The 17,837-nt window shown below is 41.9% G+C and overlaps 1 protein-coding gene across 1 annotated transcript in view; it reads right to left on the bottom strand.

Moving 5' to 3' along the window:
- The window catches only part of PLS1 (plastin 1), a 103,388-nt gene extending 86,850 nt beyond the window's left edge, over positions 1-16,538 (bottom strand). The window contains exon 1 of the mRNA XM_038571108.1: positions 16,415-16,538. The gene's annotated coding sequence lies outside the window, so the exon portion shown is untranslated. The remainder of the gene's footprint in view (positions 1-16,414) is intronic.
- Positions 16,539-17,837: the final 1,299 nt, after the last annotated feature.

Raw genomic sequence — 17,837 nt, 5'->3', positions numbered from 1 at the left:
TTCATTTCAAGTGCATTTATAGATTATTACTACACCTACTCTTTTTAAAAAATATATTTTACTTTTTATTCATGAGAGAGACAGAGAGAGAGGCAGAGACATGGGCAGAGGAAGAAACAGACTCCCTGTGGGGAGCCCAATGTGGGACTTGATCCCAGGACCCTGGGATCACACCCTGAGCCAAAGGGAGATGCTCAATCACCGAGCTACCCAGGTGCCCCAACACTTACTCTTTTCCAAAGTCTTTAAGACCAAATCCTCTATGCTACTCACTTATTAACAAACTCAAGATCTTGCTGAGACATACAATGAGCAATGTATATTAAGCAATGTCACCACTGACCAATGTTAGTTGAATATATTGTTCTCCTACATGGCAGTTTTCCTGTTTTATGCTCTCAGACGTCATTTCAGGAGACACATGTGGCAGTGGAGTTAGCAGGCCACAGACAGATAAGATGGCATAGTGACATGGGCAAAGCTGGCTCTCCTTTGTTAGCAATCCACAAGCGTGCTTTTAATAGGACTGATTTCAGTGGGGCCTTGAACAGAGAGAGATGCTATCTCCCCCAGCTGGCAGTGAAAATATCCAGGATGATAAGAACTCAAGGGATCTTTGGGTGGCGCAGCGGTTTGGCGCCTGCCTTTGGCCCAGGGCGCGATCCTGGAGACCCGGGATCGAGTCCCACATCCGGCTCCCGGTGCCTGGAGCCTGCTTCTCCCTCTGCCTGTGTCTCTGCCTCTCTCTCTCTCTCTCTCTCTGTGACTATCATAAATAAATAATTAAAAAAAAAAAAAAGATTTAAAAAAAAAAAAAAGAACTCAAGCCTATGTCCTTCAAAACATTCCTGATTTAAAACCTTTGGAAACTCTGGAACCTGGCCTGGACAGCAGTAAGGTATAAACCTCAAATCTGGATTCAAATCTCAGCTCAACTACTGACAGTTGTGTGAGTCAGGCCACAAGACACAGCATCCTCGACCCTCAGTTCCCTGCCCCCTTCACAAGGCATCTGTCAGGATTACTGGAATTGATGGTGGTCAAATACTCACTGTATGTTGTACACTTGCTACCTCAGGACCATGGAATTCTTTTTTTTTTTTTTTTTTAAGATTTATTTATTTATTTATTTATTTATTTATTTATTTATGATAGAGAGAGAGAGAGAGAGAGAGAGAGAGAGGCAGAGGCAGAGACACAGGAGGAGAGAGAAGCAGGCTCCATGCCGGGAGCCCGACGTGGGACTCGATCCCGGGACTCCAGGAGGCGCGCTGGGCCAAAGGCAGGCGCCAAACCACTGAGCCACCCAGGGATCCCCAGGACCATGGAATTCTTAAAGTCAATCTGAATTTCTATTAACTTCATGTTTTATGACAAGCAAAACATCATTCTTGTATACATTTAAAGCAATGAAAAATATGCCTTTGGCTTTACCCTTAGGTTAGATGCTAATGACAGTCACAGTAATAAATTCTACTACTTTACCTGATCATCTTCCAGCGTGATCAAGTCCTTGCTAGAAAAAAATATCTTAAGTGTATGTTCATTCTCCAGAGGGAACTGAATTTTTTAATTCCTAAGAATTTCCTATCAGCCATATTTTTGCTGATTTCCAGTTCTCATCATGTAATTTTATACTCCAAGTAAACTGCTTCATGTAATACTTTTTTATACCAAAACCAATGTCAATGCAGCCTAATCACGAAAAGAAAAATCAAATTCCAACAGAAAGGCACCCTACAGGGGATCTCTGGGTGGCACAGTGGTCTAGTGCCTGCCTTCAGCCTGGGGCGTGATCATGGAGTCCCAGGATCAAGTCCCACATCGGGCTCCCTGCATAGAGCCTGCTTCTCCCTCTACCTGTGTCTCTGCCTCTCTCCCTCTGTGTGTGTGTGTGTGTGTGTGTCTCTCATGAATAAATATTTTTTTTAAAAAAAGGGCACCCTACAATCTACCTACTACTCAAAACTCTGAAAGTCATCAAAAACCAAGGAAAGGCAGAGAAACTACCACAGCCAAGAGAAGCCTGAGAAATGTCAGCTAAACGTAATGTGTGTGGTATGTTGATGAGATCCTGGAATGAAACAGGACTTTCTGTAAAAACTAAGGAAATACAAATGAACTATAGACTTTAGTTAATAATAGTGTAACAACATTGATTCATTAATTATAACAAATGTACCACAGTAAAGTAAGATGTTAATAGGGTAAACTATTAATGTGGGTGCACATGAGAACTCTGTACTATGTAATTTCTCTGTAAATCTATACTACAAGATAAAGTTTATTAATTAAAAAAAATGTTACTATAATGACATACCACTTTCACACCAAGATGGCCATAACCAAAAAGACAAATAGTAATTGCTGGTGCAGATGTGGAGAAACTAGAACCTTCATACATTGCCAGTGGGATGTAAAATGATGCAGTCATAAAAAAATAAAATAACATAAAATTTAAAATGGTGCAGTTACATTGGAAAACAGCCTGGCAATTCCCCAAAATGTTAAACAAGTTACCATATGACCTAGCAATTCCATTTCTAGGTATATGCCCAAGAGAATCAAAAACACACAACCTCCAAAAAACTTGTTCACAGCAGCAATATTCATAATAGCCAAAAAGTAGTTAACAACTCAAATGCCCATCCACTGAGCAACAAATAAGATAGGATCCACACAATGGACTATTATTCAGTGATAAAGAGTGAAATTTTAATACTACAACATGGATGAACCTCCAAAACATTATGCTAAGTGAAATAAGCTAGACATAAAAGGCCACATAATGTATGATTCCATTTATATGAAATTTCAAGAATATGTACATCTATAGGGACACAAAGTAGATTTGGCATTGCCTAAGCAAGGGGTGGGTAGGAAATGAGTGTTAATGGATACAGGATGATAAAAAAAAATATATATATATATATTCTAAAATGGACTTACAGTTAAATAAGTAATTTGAATGGATGTGAATTATACCTCAATAAAACTGTTATTTTTTTCAAAGATTTACGTATTTGAGAGAGAAAGAAAAACACACAGAGGGAGAGGGAGAAGCAGACTCCCCACTGAACAGGTTGCTCAATGTGGGGCTTGATCCCAGGACCCTGAGACTGTGACCTGAGCCAAAGGCAGACATTTAACCAACAGAGCCATCCAGGCACCCCAAAGCTGTTATTTCAAAAAAATAGTCATCATGTGCACCAAAAACACTGATAGAACACTGTTTAATCCTATTCAAGGCAAAGATTTTGACAATGTCTGTTTAATATGAAACCATTCATTTCCCCGAGAAGTCCTACTGCTTGATTTTGTAATACCCTTAGTATAATGCCTAAGGGCATAACATAACTGAAAGAACCTGTGCACACAAAAGCCATGAGTGAGCCTTCTTAGATTAAATGAGCAACATATATAACATAAGGCCTCCCTAAAGTGTGCCTGAAATGTGAAATAGGATGCAAAAGAATATTCCCACTGATATTTAATAATAAATTAACTTGCAAAAATGAGCATCATGGTGTACTGCTTTAGTACACTTCCTCAGAATGTAGTCATTTTCTCTGAATTATTAGAAAATTATAATGTTTTCAGTTCTCCCATTACTTATTGTCCTAGTCCTATGAGAAATTTAATACTAACCTTGCAGAAAACTTCAATTAAGGCTTGGTCTCCCACAGCACAATACATATCACATGGGTAGAATATAACTCAGTAAAAATTAGCAGGGTGAATTTTCTTTATCCGACACATTTCAGATGTATATTAACAGGCAATAATTTTCAAAATGAAACCATTTTATTCAAATTGAAAAAGGTGAATTTTTGCTCATATTAATCCAGCCTAATTTCATGAATCAAGAACTGAATCACAGTTGACCCTTGAACAACAAGGCTTGAATTCTTGGTCCACTTATATGTAGATTTTTTTTCCAATACAGTACAATATTGTAAATGTATTTTTTCTTCCTTATAATTTTCTTAATATTTTTTCTCTAGCTTATTATACTGTAAGAATACAGTTTTATACATATAACTCTCCAAAAATGTGTTCATTGCCCGTTCATGTTATCAGTAAGGCTTTTATTTTATCAGTAAGGTTTCCGGTCAACAGTAGGCTATCAACAGCAAAGTTTTTGAGGGATCCCTGGGTAGTGCAGCAGTTTAGCGCCTGCCTTTGGCCCAGGGCGCAATCCTGGAGACCGGGGATCGAATCCCACGTCGGGCTCCCTGCATGGAGCCTGCTTCTCCCTCAGCCTGTGTCTCTGCCTCTCTCTCTCTCTCTCTCTCTGTGTGACTATCACGAATAAATAAATAAAATCTTTTTAAAAATGTTTTTGAGGATTCAGAAGTTATACATTGATTTTTCACTGCAGAGGCAAATAGGGGGAGGTAAGCACCCCTAACCTCTATGATGTTCAAGGGTCAATTGTACTGCTAATGTTGACAGACTGTGAAACCTAAGGCAGAATAAAATTACTTTCAGGTCTTGTTTCATTTAACTGCATGAAAAACAAGTATCCAAACCTCTAGCAGATCAGTGTATTAATACACATTTCTCCAAACATCTCTGTAAGCTACTCTTCTAATCTGATTCCTCTTAAAATAGAAAATACTTTGAGGGGAATATAACCTCAATTTATATGTGTTAGTTTATTTCAGAGGTGAAATCAGTTGTACATACATTATCGACATGTAAAATATTATTAAATATTATTTAATTCATTTCTGGAATTAGTTTAGAATGCATGTGAATCCACAAAGATCCTTGTACTTTGAACTCAGCAATGTAGCTATGTCTACAGCTACATTGGATAAGGCTGGGTTATCTCTCAAGATTTACTGTCAGGGGATTAGCAGTCTAAAAAAAATAAGGCACCAGGGGGCACGTGGCTGGCTCAGTCAGTAGAGTACGCGATTCTTGATCTTGGGATCATGAGTTTGAGCCCAACATTGGGTACAGAGCTTGCTTACATACATAAAATAAGGCACCATGGGTCTTTAGTCTCTACAAGCAGGTAGAAGCTAGAAAGTATTAGGTATGTGACAGAGTGGAGGTGGGCATAGATTCATCCATTCATTAATTCTTTTTTACTATACTCATTCAACAATTGAACAACTTATCAAGTTCCTACTATGCATCAGGCAATGCGGATACAAAGTTAGAAAAGATACAATCTTGCCTTGAAGAACTCTCACAGGGGGAGGGGGAGGAGCAGCAGTAGCTCATACTCTGGATCCATGGCCATTTACATCTGTGGCCCCAAGAACTTCAAATAAGTCTTAGTGTTATTAAATTTTTAAAAAAAGTTACATTCGTTTTTTAAAGTTTTTATTTATTCATTCAAGTAATCTCTATGCCCAATAAGGGGCTCAAACTCAAGACCCTGACATCAAGCATCCCATGCTCCTCCAACTAACCCAGCCAAGCGCCCCTATTAGAAGACTTTAATCTAAAATGTATATGGTACCTTTCAATTTAACTATATGATCTTATTTAATCCACAGCAAAAAAGAACAACCACAACAATACATAAACCATTGCCACTGCCAAGGTTCAGATAGGCTGCGTGACTTTCCCACCCACTGAATCTCGTAGCTGCGGATCATGGGCAAAGGGAAGTCAGTAGCTCTGTCTCAGTCACTCACTATGCTGTCTCTTTTATGGGTCAGCTAGCAAGTGTTAACACCAGGGTGGCAACTTCTACTTACAAATCCACTGTTTTTTGCTTTTCCCACCACACTGTAGTTGTCAACACAGGATACTTTTTAGGGGATACATACAGAAGATGCTCAAAATCTCCAATGAGACATAAATGTTTGTGGGCATCCCCCAGAAAGATGAACAGAAGTGACCTCCTGGCCTTAGTGCCCTTTAATCTCCAGACATAAGCTCTTCTAAACTGGCACTAAACCTGGAGACATTGCCCCATTTATAGCTAAAGCAATTATGAAGAGATGCCACACTGTCATTCACCCTCACCTTTGTACTCTTTCAGTACGTGGGAGTCAGCTTGAAAGTATCTGCTTAAGACTCCATACTTATATTCTTAGCCATAACTTTTGAATTCGTCTTCCCAGAACAATCCAGAACAAGTACTATGATCACTAGACCTAGTAATTGTCTCATTTTTATCATTTGTCTCTCAAAAATTGAAACTAGTTGACCTTTAACATTTTACATATTTTTAAAAGACACTGAAGCCTTTAATGATAGATTAATTTCTGCAAATCCAAAAGATGACTGAAATGTATATATTAAAATCAGAGCCAGGGAAAAGCATTTTAGATGTTTATCCAAGAGAGTATGAACTATAGATAAAGGCACTGTAAGAAATAGGGTTCCTCCTTTTCTCATGTGTTTGGGGGTTTGGAGGGAACTGACAATCAGACTAGGCCAAGATAAGCCTATGATAACTCAACACTGCCTACAGTATAAAGCCTGAAATCTCCTAGTCAAAATGCTCCACAACCTTCCCTAATGCCTTTCCAGTCTTATCTCCCTGCACTTCTCTAAAATGAACCGGAGTTCTCATCCCTGGCTGAACCTGCGTTTCCCTGCCACACCTCCATTCTGAGGTTCAGTTGCCCCATTGTCTGGAACACCTCTTCCTCTCCCTGCTGACCACTCTGCCTGGTGAGCATCTGCCATCCTCCAATGCCTACCTACTTCAAATGCCCCTCCTCCATTACTCGCTTTATATAGACAAATGCTCCCTCATTTCAGATGGCTTACAAAGATGCATAAGACATCAGAGGATAGTATTAATCATTATTCTCTCACCTCTTGTCCTGCCTGCCCTGTTACAATGGGAAGTGAGCCTTCCTCCAACTCAGTCCCATTACTCTTGGTTTCTATCATTCCCATAGCACGTGGCACCAATGGCCCTGTACTGGAGCCATGAATTCATGCATCTTAAGCCTCCTATAAAAGTACTCATTTTCTGAGGTCAGGGAAGGAACATTTCTGCCGTTGTGTACATCCTACCGCTTAGCTCAGAGCTTACAAACTATTCCAAAAATACTTGAATAAAGTTTAACATGATATCCAGAGTAACAAAAATAAAATCCAATTATATACCCCATAAATATACTAATCATTCATACTTGGTTTGGGGTCAGCTCCTAAAATCATCTAGCTGATGTTGTCTGTTCGGCTTTCCATGGGTGGAATGGCTATACTGACTGAACAGCAGTTATTTAAAAATATGTACTATAAGAAGAGGACTGATTTCTTGGGAGAACTAGGGGGGTGGGGTATAGAGTGGATAAGGACCTTCCAGGAAACAGGAAGGGGCCCAAGGCAACAACCACCTGGTAAATGAGACTAATTAAAAAACAAAACAATGGGGTGCCTGGCTGGCTCAGTCAGTAGAATATGGGACTCCTGATCTTGGGGTCATGAGTTCAAGTGCCATGTTGGGTATAGAGATTACTTTAAAAAATAAACTTAAAATAAATAAATAAATAAACAAACAAACTTAAAAAACAACAGCAACAAAAAACCTGAGACATCAATTTTGTGAAGGTAGTATAGTTTCAAAAGAAAACATTTTTTTTCCAAGCTCATCTGTCACACACACCCTTTATTCTAGCCCACTGTTTCTCAAAGTGTGGTTCCCAGATCAGCAGTTGCCTTGGCCTCACCTGGGAACTTGCTGAATTGAAGTTCTTCAGGCCCATCCCAGACCTAAAGAATGAGAAACTCTGCAGCTGGGACCTAGCGATCCATTTTTCAACAAGCTCTCCAGGTGATTCTTACGCGTGCTCAAGTTTTAGAATACACTTAAATACCTGCAGCTTCCTGAACAGGCCAGCTCTTTCTTGTCTCCATGATTTTGCTCCTGTCCCTTCTCCAAAGAATGCTTTTTCCTCCATCTATTTTCTTTTTTTTTTTTTTTTTTTTTTAATGTTTATTTATTTATGATAGTCACAGAGAGAGAAAGAGAGAGAGGCAGAGACACAGACAGAGGGAGAAGCAGGCTCCATGCACCGGAAGCCCGATGTGGGATTCGATCCTGGGTCTCCAGGATCGCGCCCTGGGCCAAAGGCAGGCGCCAAACCGCTGCGCCACCCAGGGATCCCCTCCATCTATTTTCTGTACACTGAACTTGTGTTTTCAAGGCTCAGCTCAAAAGTCTTGACACCTTCCTCGACCCCCTGAGCAAAATTAACTGCTCTTGACTTGGGCTCCCCCAAAGCTTCATTCAGCCCTTCCTCCCGGTGCTTACTCTTGTCCCTAGCTGTCCATATGTCTGCCTCCTCCCTCTGACTATGAAAGCATGAATACAGGGACATGTCTCCCTCACAGCCGTGCCCCCAACTCACTTCCCTTTATTCAACTGCAGCCCTCTGATTGTACAGAGGAAAGAAAATTATTCTTCTGCAACAACCCTCTGATTGACAATGAGAAGAATGCTTAGAGGCATCCAACTCCTCTGGCCCTAATGGAGATTAATAAATATCTTATCCATCGAGATCTGAAGTTGAGGGGACAGTTGTTGAAGGCACCTCTGACAATGGAGAAATTCCTTAAAGAACTCCAGAGTCAAAGCTTAGCTACAAACATACTTAGGATTTTATAAAAAACAAATATAAAATTAAAATTATTTCCTCTGATCAGTAAAAGAATATGGATTGATTGGATGAGCACCAGATTTGGAGCTAGTCCGAAGCTCCAAGAGGACTGGGACCGTGTATCTGTCTTGGCTATCACTATGGTCCCAATCCTGAGCCCTGAAATTTTGTCATATGCTGAAATTAGAATATATATGTGTCTTCCATCCCTGTACCTTCCAAGTAGGTAACCTTAAACAGATAAGTCATTCTCAAAGTCTTGGCTATTTATCAGTGAAAGGCGACAAGGTCAGAAAATTATAACTATCAATAGATACCTTAACTCCTTACCTTATAGCTTACTAATTGCTTTCACATTCATTGTCTTGTTTGATCATTAAGCCTACAGCTAATGAGGAGCAGACTTTGACTTCCCATCCATGCTCTGGATCATAGGCCAACTGATTTCAGATATCTAAACTTTAAATTACCTAGCTCATTTTGATTGACCATTACTCAATCAGAGATTCTCAGACTACCTTTTTCCATTGATGGTGATCTTTAACTTGGGCTGTTTGAGGATAAGGATAGGGATAAGGCAAATTGCTATTAATGTCATTTTTCCAAAATTAATTCACTTGCATGACAACTTTGCCAAAAAAATATCATTGAATTTATGTGAGCTGTGTTTCACGGCTGGCACCTTACTGACCCAATAACACTTAAACTCTGCAAGAACTGGCCCACTCTTGAAAACACCATCTGGACCAAAAAAGTGTTCCAATGAACCTAAAGCTGAGGAGAGAGGAAGGAAAAGGGAGAGAATATGCTGAGAAAGCCTTCAGATGAAAGAATTCAGGAGTCTGAGAAATTTGGGTTTGTTCCCAAAGGTTATAAATACTAACTTGATATCGAGCTACAGGTTCAATTATGTACTAACTTGGTACTGTATTCCCACCAAATTATTGATGAATAGCATTAAAACCTAAGCAGAGACTCATTTATCAAACCTCAAAATTCTAGTTTGCATTGATTTTTATCTATAAACAGTACACTTTGAGTATATATCATCAAGGACAAAAAAAAAAAAGAAACCAATATAGTTACAAAGATGTCATTGAAGATGACAAAGTGAAATGAAACAAAAAGTCTTCTTGTGTCTTTGATCATTCACTGTAAGTGAGTCAGTGCTGAACCTGCTTTTCTTTTATTTCAACAATTTAATCTAGATTCTGAGCATCAGCTATGGGAACAATGTGTGAATACAGCCGGTACTTTCTAAGGCATTCAAATTGCTTGATCAACATCAGTTTTAGCTCACAGATTGTCATGCATCACTTTGGATTTTACAATTGTGATCCATGGGGTAGGTTTACTCTTTTATTCATAGAGTGCAGAGGGCCCCACATGGGAATTCACTGTACGGAAGAAGGTTTAGACAAGTACACATTGGCCCAAGGCTGAGTTACCAGGACTGATCCTTTTACGCATATTTACCAATGTTTCAAACTCAAATTCTATTTTGACGGCACTGCTAAAATCTCATTTCTTGGTTCTCCAACAAATTGAAGGGGATTTCATCATTTCTTAAGTTTCAAAAAATGTGTTATTTCCTTGATCTTTAAACAATTTGAGTTTCTCAATAATAAATGTCAACCATTCCCCCAAAAACCTTTTGCTTTTTATCATGACAAAAGTCCCCCACAAACCTTCCATATTACAAAGAAGACATCCATCCACCTTACTATAGGAAAAGATAGTTTCACATGTTTCCTCTGTGGTTGGCTTGGGCTTTATGAAGAAGGCATGGTCCAGTGCAGTGAGTTATCATCCAAATATTCTTGTACCTTTATAGTTCTGAATTGCTTAAAAGCAAATAACAAAAATTTAGTTTCTTATCAAGTCTAAAGTCATCTCACAACTGGACTTTGTGGGCAAATTAGCTGTAACTCTTCTAAAAAATAAAATACTTTCTGATATGAGGCACCTGGATAGCTCAATTGGTTGTCTACTCTTGATTTCAGCTCAGGTCATGATCCCAGGGTCCTGAGATAGAGCCCCACATTTGGTTCCATGCTGGCACAGAGTCTGCTTGTCCCTCTCCCTCCCCCCGTTTGTGCAAGCTCATTCAAATAAACAAAATATTTTTAAAATAGAAACTTTCTGATAAAACAAGTGTTTTAAACAAGAAACTCCCCTAATCATCACTCTAGCACATGCCGTGTACCCACAGTGTTATTAAAAAGCAATTTGCCTTTACAGAAGCCATGCTACACACTTCTCACCAAAAACAGCCAAGAAGTACTTTGAGGCACAGGAGTAGGGAAAAGAAGATGACCAAAGCTGACACAGCCTGATGTCTCATGATCTTTTATATCAGCAAAATTTCTAGCAATCAAACTTGCATAGCCATTTTATAACCTATAAACCTACATGCAGTACAAAGGCCTCTTTCACTTTCTCCCTGATTTTCATCATCATCCAGAAGAAAATGTGGATTTGGATCTTTGTTCAGGGACAAAGCAGGGTGGTTCTTGGATGTTGAGAGGAGTTGAAATGAGTAGAGGCCAGAAGTTAGCAATCTTTCCTTTTATACCCAGTGCCCATGCCCTGGGAAAGCACAGAACCAGGAGAAGGTGAAGAGAACCATGGAAACAGGACTCAGCCTGGGTAGGGGAAGAACACTCTCAGCTGGATTCCATTTTGAGACTCCCAAAAGGGAGAATTTAAGTTCATCAAGGAAGTGGATGGGAGGCAATTTCTCAAGGACAACTCACTGGTCAAATCTGGGGGCTGCCAGTCCTGACTCTAAATTATTTGTTTCTAACCTGGGTATTTCCCTGAGGTCTCCACCTCCAACTGCAACAAGTCCCCACAGACTTCAGAACCCACTGATCTTGAGGATCCCAGAAGAATGTGTTCAGGTCTGGATTGTTCCTGAAGGTTCTGACCATGGTTCAAAGACCTGAGATCAAGATAAGGATCAGGATCCACAGATATTCCAGGAGCTTCTAGTAGTAGATCCTGCCACCCCAGGAGAAAAAAAAATTCTTACAAACATGGTCACCCAAGAGTCCTTAAGCTCATATACCAGTGAGTTTCATGCACCCCCAACTCAGAGGCATCTCCTGGATCACTGCACCAACTCACCTCCATCACCCCTGCTCTACCCCATGAAAGATAATAGGAGCTGAACAGAAATAGCTTTATGGTGCACCCAGAGAAAGAGTTGTTGATTGCCTCCACAGATGTTTTGAGGGTAAAAAAAGGAGAGAAAGACTAAGTGGAGTAATTTTTAAAAACAAAAGCCGAAAAGATTCACCACTGTTGTCTTGTTTCTCGATTAAAGTCTGGCTCAGGGATCCCTGGGTGGTGCAGCGGTTTGGCGCCTGCCTTTGGCCCAGGGCGTGATCCTGGAGACCCCGGATCGAATCCCACATCAGGCTCCCGGTGCATGGAGCCTGCTTCTCCCTCTGCCTATGTCTCTGCCCCTCTCTCTCTCTGTGTGTGTGACTATCATAAATAAATAAAATTTTAAAAAAATAAAAAATAAATAAAAAAATAAAGTCTGGCTCATAGACTGTTGAGAGTTTCACCAGCTAAAATCTGTGGCCATTCTAAGCACCTGTTAGAGTTACCACAGAAAAAGCTTTGTATTTTGTTAAGATATTTAAGTTATTTGAGCTCTCCATGCCTGAAGACAGGCAGGCCTGGGATCAAAGCTCAACTCAATGCTTGTCAATGGTATTACCTCAGAAATGTGACTTTATCTAGGTCTCAGTTTTCTCATCTGTAAAATGGGAATAATAATTGCACCAATCTCATAGGATGGTTTATAAAGACGCAATGATAATTCTGCTTTTAATGTGTTTAGTACAGTGTCTGGTCCATGGAAAACATTCTATAATACTAGTTACTAACATTATCATTATTATTTTGAGAAAAATTCAGAATACAGTCATTTTATAATAATTTTGTGATATATAACTCTAGAATGTAATATCTGGATATTTTTTAAGTGTATGAGACATTAACTTCAACATACTATCTGATTTGCATTTGGCTGTCCAACCAATTTTGTCTAAAGTCATAATAAAAAAAAAAAAAGGTAATCCCTCTATATCTAGCCAATCCTTCCCCTGCCCCTGGTAAACCATCTCTCAAGCTCTGTCTCTCCTTTTGAACCACTCTCTTTCCTTGGGTCTTTTACAGGAATAAGCATCACTACCAGTTGAAGCTGGTGGTCAACTACCTTGTGAATGTCAGCGTAAATGATGTGCTGTCAACAGCTTCCTCACTGCTGTGTGCAGCCCAATGAAAAGGCTGTGTGTGTGTGTGTTTTTTAAGGTTTTATTTATTTATTCATGAGAGACACACAGAGAGGGGGAGAGAGAGAGGCAGAGACACAGGCAGAGGGAGAAGCAGGCTCCCAGCAGGGAGCCCGACCACGTGGTACTCCATCCCAATCTGGGTCTCCAGGACCTGGGCTGAAGGCGGCACTAAACCACTGAGCCACCCCAGCCGCCCAAGGCTGTGTTTTGATTTGCAAAACAGCTATTTGCAACATCTGTTCCAAGTAAACAGGTATTTCAAACCACCTCCTGAACTGATTTTGGGTTCCGAAGAACTGCCTTCTTATTTTTCCAAGTAGAGAGTCTGATCACAATTCTCTCTCAATCTTACCCCCACAACCATTGCTCTCCACCTCCTGGTAGTGTAAAATATATCTCCCAAAGACACTCTCAGTACAAGAGCTTTGGGCTCCCCTTTTTATGTCTTCTGCCCCAGAAGCTGGGCTACCATGTCCTCTCCAGACTCCTCCACAACTCCATCATCTGCAGATTCCCAGGACTGCAGCCTCACCCCTCCTCACTCTGTGCACTCAACCTGGAAATGGCCAGTCATCCCTTGTGTCTCATCTCTTCCAATAACACAGACCTCCTCCCCTTGGCCACCAAATTCCCTCCTTTTGATTGGTTTCTGAGGGTTTTCGATCCACAGAACATTTCGAACTGGAGTGCCCTGTTGCCAACTCAAATTAATCTTGAGGCCAATAACCTCAAAAAGTTAGAATTAATGAAACAAGCAAGTAAGTGAGGAGACCTGAATACAGGCTCTGGCTTCACCACTAACTAGCTTAGTTAAGCATAACGCAGTTCCTCCTCTTATAATGAGGGAATGGTCGGGATAAAGTACTACCTGATAGCTCTAAGATCCTAAATGCCCACCTTTTCCATGTCAAGAAATATGTATTCATACAATAACTATTGAGAGTCTAATACTGCAAAGCTACAGGCGCCTAGCATCATGAAGGGTTAAAGATCATCCCCCTAAAAAAAAAAAAAAAAAAAAGATCATCCCCCTAAAAGCTTATCATCTAGTATGGGAAATAACCATATCAATAATTTTAAGAAACAGAAAAAGATAATGTCACAATTGGAGGCATTTATATGATAAAAAATATTACAAGCCCATTACCAACACACTAAGCCCAAAACTCCTCTCTGCATCTTGTTTTTTTACCAAAAGCTTTTTCCTTTTCCTTGACATCATTTCTTAAATCTGTGCTTTCCACTCTGCACTTGAGTCACATGCTTAAATACAGGCCTGGGCAACCCTTCCCTATTATGATTTTACCCTTTCCCCAGCACTCCCCAAACTGACCTACGAGCTCTCATCAAAATATGAGAATCACTCCATTAGCCTGGTTTGACTTGGCCACTGTCCTGCTATAGCTCTAAGGTGGCCTTCCCCGTATTACATAATATCCACATCAAATCCCTTTACAGAGGCTCAGTTAAGCACCAAACTCTTGGTTTCGGCACAGGTGGAAGAATCCAGCCCTACATTCCACCCTGTGCTCAGTCTACTTGAGATGGTCTCCCTCTCCCTCCTTTCCTACCCCTCACCCTGCTCGCACTCTCTCTCAAAATAAATACTTAAATTCTTAAAAAACAAAACAAATCCCTTTACAAAATGATCTGTAATTCACCTCCCTCCCACAAACAGTGGCTGAGAACATGCTTAGTGCTGGATGGGATGTCTAAGTCATAGGCTTTAAGCTCTAAGAGCTTACAAACTGGTCAAGAAGCTGGGACACATCCTAAAATACTCTTGTATTATAGAGGGGTACTAAAGATGAAGGGGATATTAGTGGCACAGAAAATCATAATAAATGCTGAGGGATTTAGAAGAGGGAGAGCTAATTTCTGGCTACAGTAATCAAGGAAGGCTTCAAGAAGAGATCACACCTGAGTTACATCCTGCAGTGCGGGCAGGACTTCAGGGAAGGAGGCAAAAAGGCATTCTGAGCCAAAGACCCAATGTGACTAAGGCAAGAAAAGAGGGAGGTTTCAAAATCAGCAAATTGTGAGGTGGGGCTTGAGTGTGAGGGCACTTTTTGAAAGATGTTTACAAGGCACTATCAAGCTGAGTAACAGGAATGACTAATTTTCTGCTTAAACCAGGCAGTATAAGAGGGTAGAAGAGAAAAATAAAGTTTAATAATCTACTCCCCCCCCCCCAAAAAAAAGTAATCTCCTGAAACTGTGAATTGAGTATTATCAGGGGATAGTAAAAAGAGCCCTAAAATCAGAAAACCTGGGCCCTAGGCCCAGCTTTGCCAAGGAGGGGCTCCAGCAGCCACAGCAAGTCATTTAACCTCATTGGTCTCAGTTTTCTCATTTGTAAACTGAAGCAGCTGAACTGGTTGACCTCGAAGGTCTCTAATAGTCCAAAACTAAACCAACTGTCTATTATTTCTGCCATTAAAACATTCATCATGGGAAGGGGAGAGGGTGGAGGGAAACGCAGGTATCCATATTCCCTTTCCATATAGGTTTCTCTTCCTGAACTAAGACTTTTTCCTAAACTCATTAATTCTATATACATGCCTCCCACATGATAAATTTAACACTTTACCTAAATAATGTTCAGTGTGTCCCCCCTGGCCTAAAATCTTAGGACTCACAAGTTATCCAAGAAATTTGTGCAGCACAGCCTTAGCCTCCTACAAGTGTACTCAATCAATACCACAGCCCCAGGGTAAAATATCTGTGTATGAGCTTTAAGATGTGACCAGGTAAATAAAGGACAGAAAAGTGAGAACTCTTGTTAACTAAAAGATCGCTTTCTTTTAACAGCACCAAACGAAGCCTGAAATAAACAGTAATGTAGAAAAAGTACGGGGCGGATGGGGGGGTGTGTGTGTGGAAATCTTACATTTTATAAAGTTTCTACTTTAAAATGCAGCTGAAAAAAATAAAATAAAATAAAATAAAATACAGCTGAAATGCTTAAGGTGTTTGGCCCTGAAATTCGCTTAAAGTTGACATTTCTTTATGCCGCATCCAGAGCCCCCCCCCCCCCCCCCCCCCCGCTCCAGGAAGGCACCAAAACCAGAAACCACGGGTGCGATTTCACCCCAGCACTATTGATCCTATGCACCAAAAAACCAAAAGCAAATAAAAAAAAAAAAATCACTCACAGAATTCAAGTGAAACAGACTGGATCAGAAAGCCTCGGCAGCAGCCACCCAAAGTTTAAAAGCGACAGAGGCATATACAGAAAAGTTACCAAAATGCCTAACTTCAAGCAGGGGATCGCAGTTCAGGTGTCAGGTGTAAGCAGCATAAATGCACAACGTACGCCCTGCCCGCGCTCGCCGCTGCGGGGACCCGGCAGGTGCACCTGGGAGGGCTGAGGGCGCCGCGCTGCACAGCCTCTCCCGCGAGGGGAACCGGGGGACCCCCCCCCCCAGCCTCGAGCCGCCGCGCGCCAGCGAAGACGTGACCCTCGGTTCTCTGCCCCCCGTTCCAGCCCGCCTCTCTCGAGCCCACCGCCGCGCCCCGTACCTGCCGCAGCCGCCGAGCCCCCAGCTCCCGCTCGGGATCCAAGCACCCCAGCTCCGGGCTGCGGACACCTCTCGGCGGCCGCCCAGCTGCTGCGCTCGCGCCACTGCGCATGCCCGGCCGGCACCCCGGCCAGCCGACTCGGAATCCACTCGCCGGGGTTTAGCTGCGGCTCGGAGGGGAGCGGACCGGGGCCCGGGAGCCCGCCCGCGGCCGGGGAAGGCGGGCGGGTTGCGGTTGCGGGGAGAGGCGGACGCGCGCTGCGGCGACCTCCTCCCGGGCGCCCGGTTACGCAGGGCGTCCTCTCCTGCACGCACCGCGGCCGGGATGAGCTAGGAGAATGGTCCTCAAACCCGAGCACGGAGCAGAATCACCTGGAGGGTTGTTACAACAGATCCCTTGGGTGGCCCAGTGGTTTAGCGCCGGCTTCGGTCCAGGGAGTGATCCTGGAGACCCGGGATCGAGTCCCACGTCGGGCTCCCTGCATGGAGCCTGCTTCTCCCTCTGCCTGTGTCTCTGCCTCTCTCTCTCTCTCTCTCTCTCATGAATAAATAAAATCTTAAAAAAAAAAAAATCACAGACCCCACATCCAGAGTTTCAGATTCAGTGGGGCCCACAGCCCTTTCTGACCCTTTCTCAGGGGAAACTGATGCTACTAGTCCTCGTACCACACTTTGCAAACCCTTGGTCCAGAGAAAAGATATTTAGTATTAAAAGAGGAAAGTTTTTCCCACCTCCCGCCCCCCCCCCCCAGCCCTCCTTTAGGATTTCACATAACACTTCCCCTACATTTAACAACCACACCTACTTTAAAAATAAATAAATAACTACAGCTCACACTCAAACAAAGGTGGGACATTTGACTCAGGTAAATGGAATGCAGCCTCGGGAGTTCGACGAACACTTTGCCTGTAGCATAATCTATAGTCATGGTTCCTCCAGCTCTGTCCCTGCAACAGGAAGGGGGGGGGGGGTGTCCCTATTTTGCTGCCTCTTTAACTCAAGTCCCCGTTTGCTCCCTTAGTGTCAAGTGCAGTACTGGGTACAGAGTAGGTACCCAAGAAATCCTGAAATGGTATCAGTAGGCCTAGAGAGATGAAGAAGAAAGAAGGATGTTGAAATCATTTGTGATCTCAGGGTCATGAAATCAAGCCCTGCTTCAGCCTCTCTGACCCTCCTCTTTCTCTCTCTCTCTCCTTCTCTGAAATAAAAATAAAATAAATCTTTTTTAAAAAACCAGAAATATACAACCAGGGCATAATAATTATAAAGCAGAAAGGGAGACAGAACGTAAAGACTGCTAACTCTGGGAAACGAACTAGGGGTGGTAGAAGGGGAGGAGGGCGGGGGGTGGGAGTGAATGGGTGACGGGCACTGGGGGTTATTCTGTATGTTAGTAAATTGAACACCAATAAAAAATTAAAAA

The sequence above is a fragment of the Canis lupus genome, chromosome 23, assembly GCF_011100685.1.
Source record: "Canis lupus familiaris isolate Mischka breed German Shepherd chromosome 23, alternate assembly UU_Cfam_GSD_1.0, whole genome shotgun sequence".
NCBI lineage: Eukaryota > Metazoa > Chordata > Mammalia > Carnivora > Canidae > Canis > Canis lupus.
The sequence above is the reverse complement of the archived record's forward strand: the minus strand, read 5'-3'. Positions and strand labels throughout refer to the sequence as shown.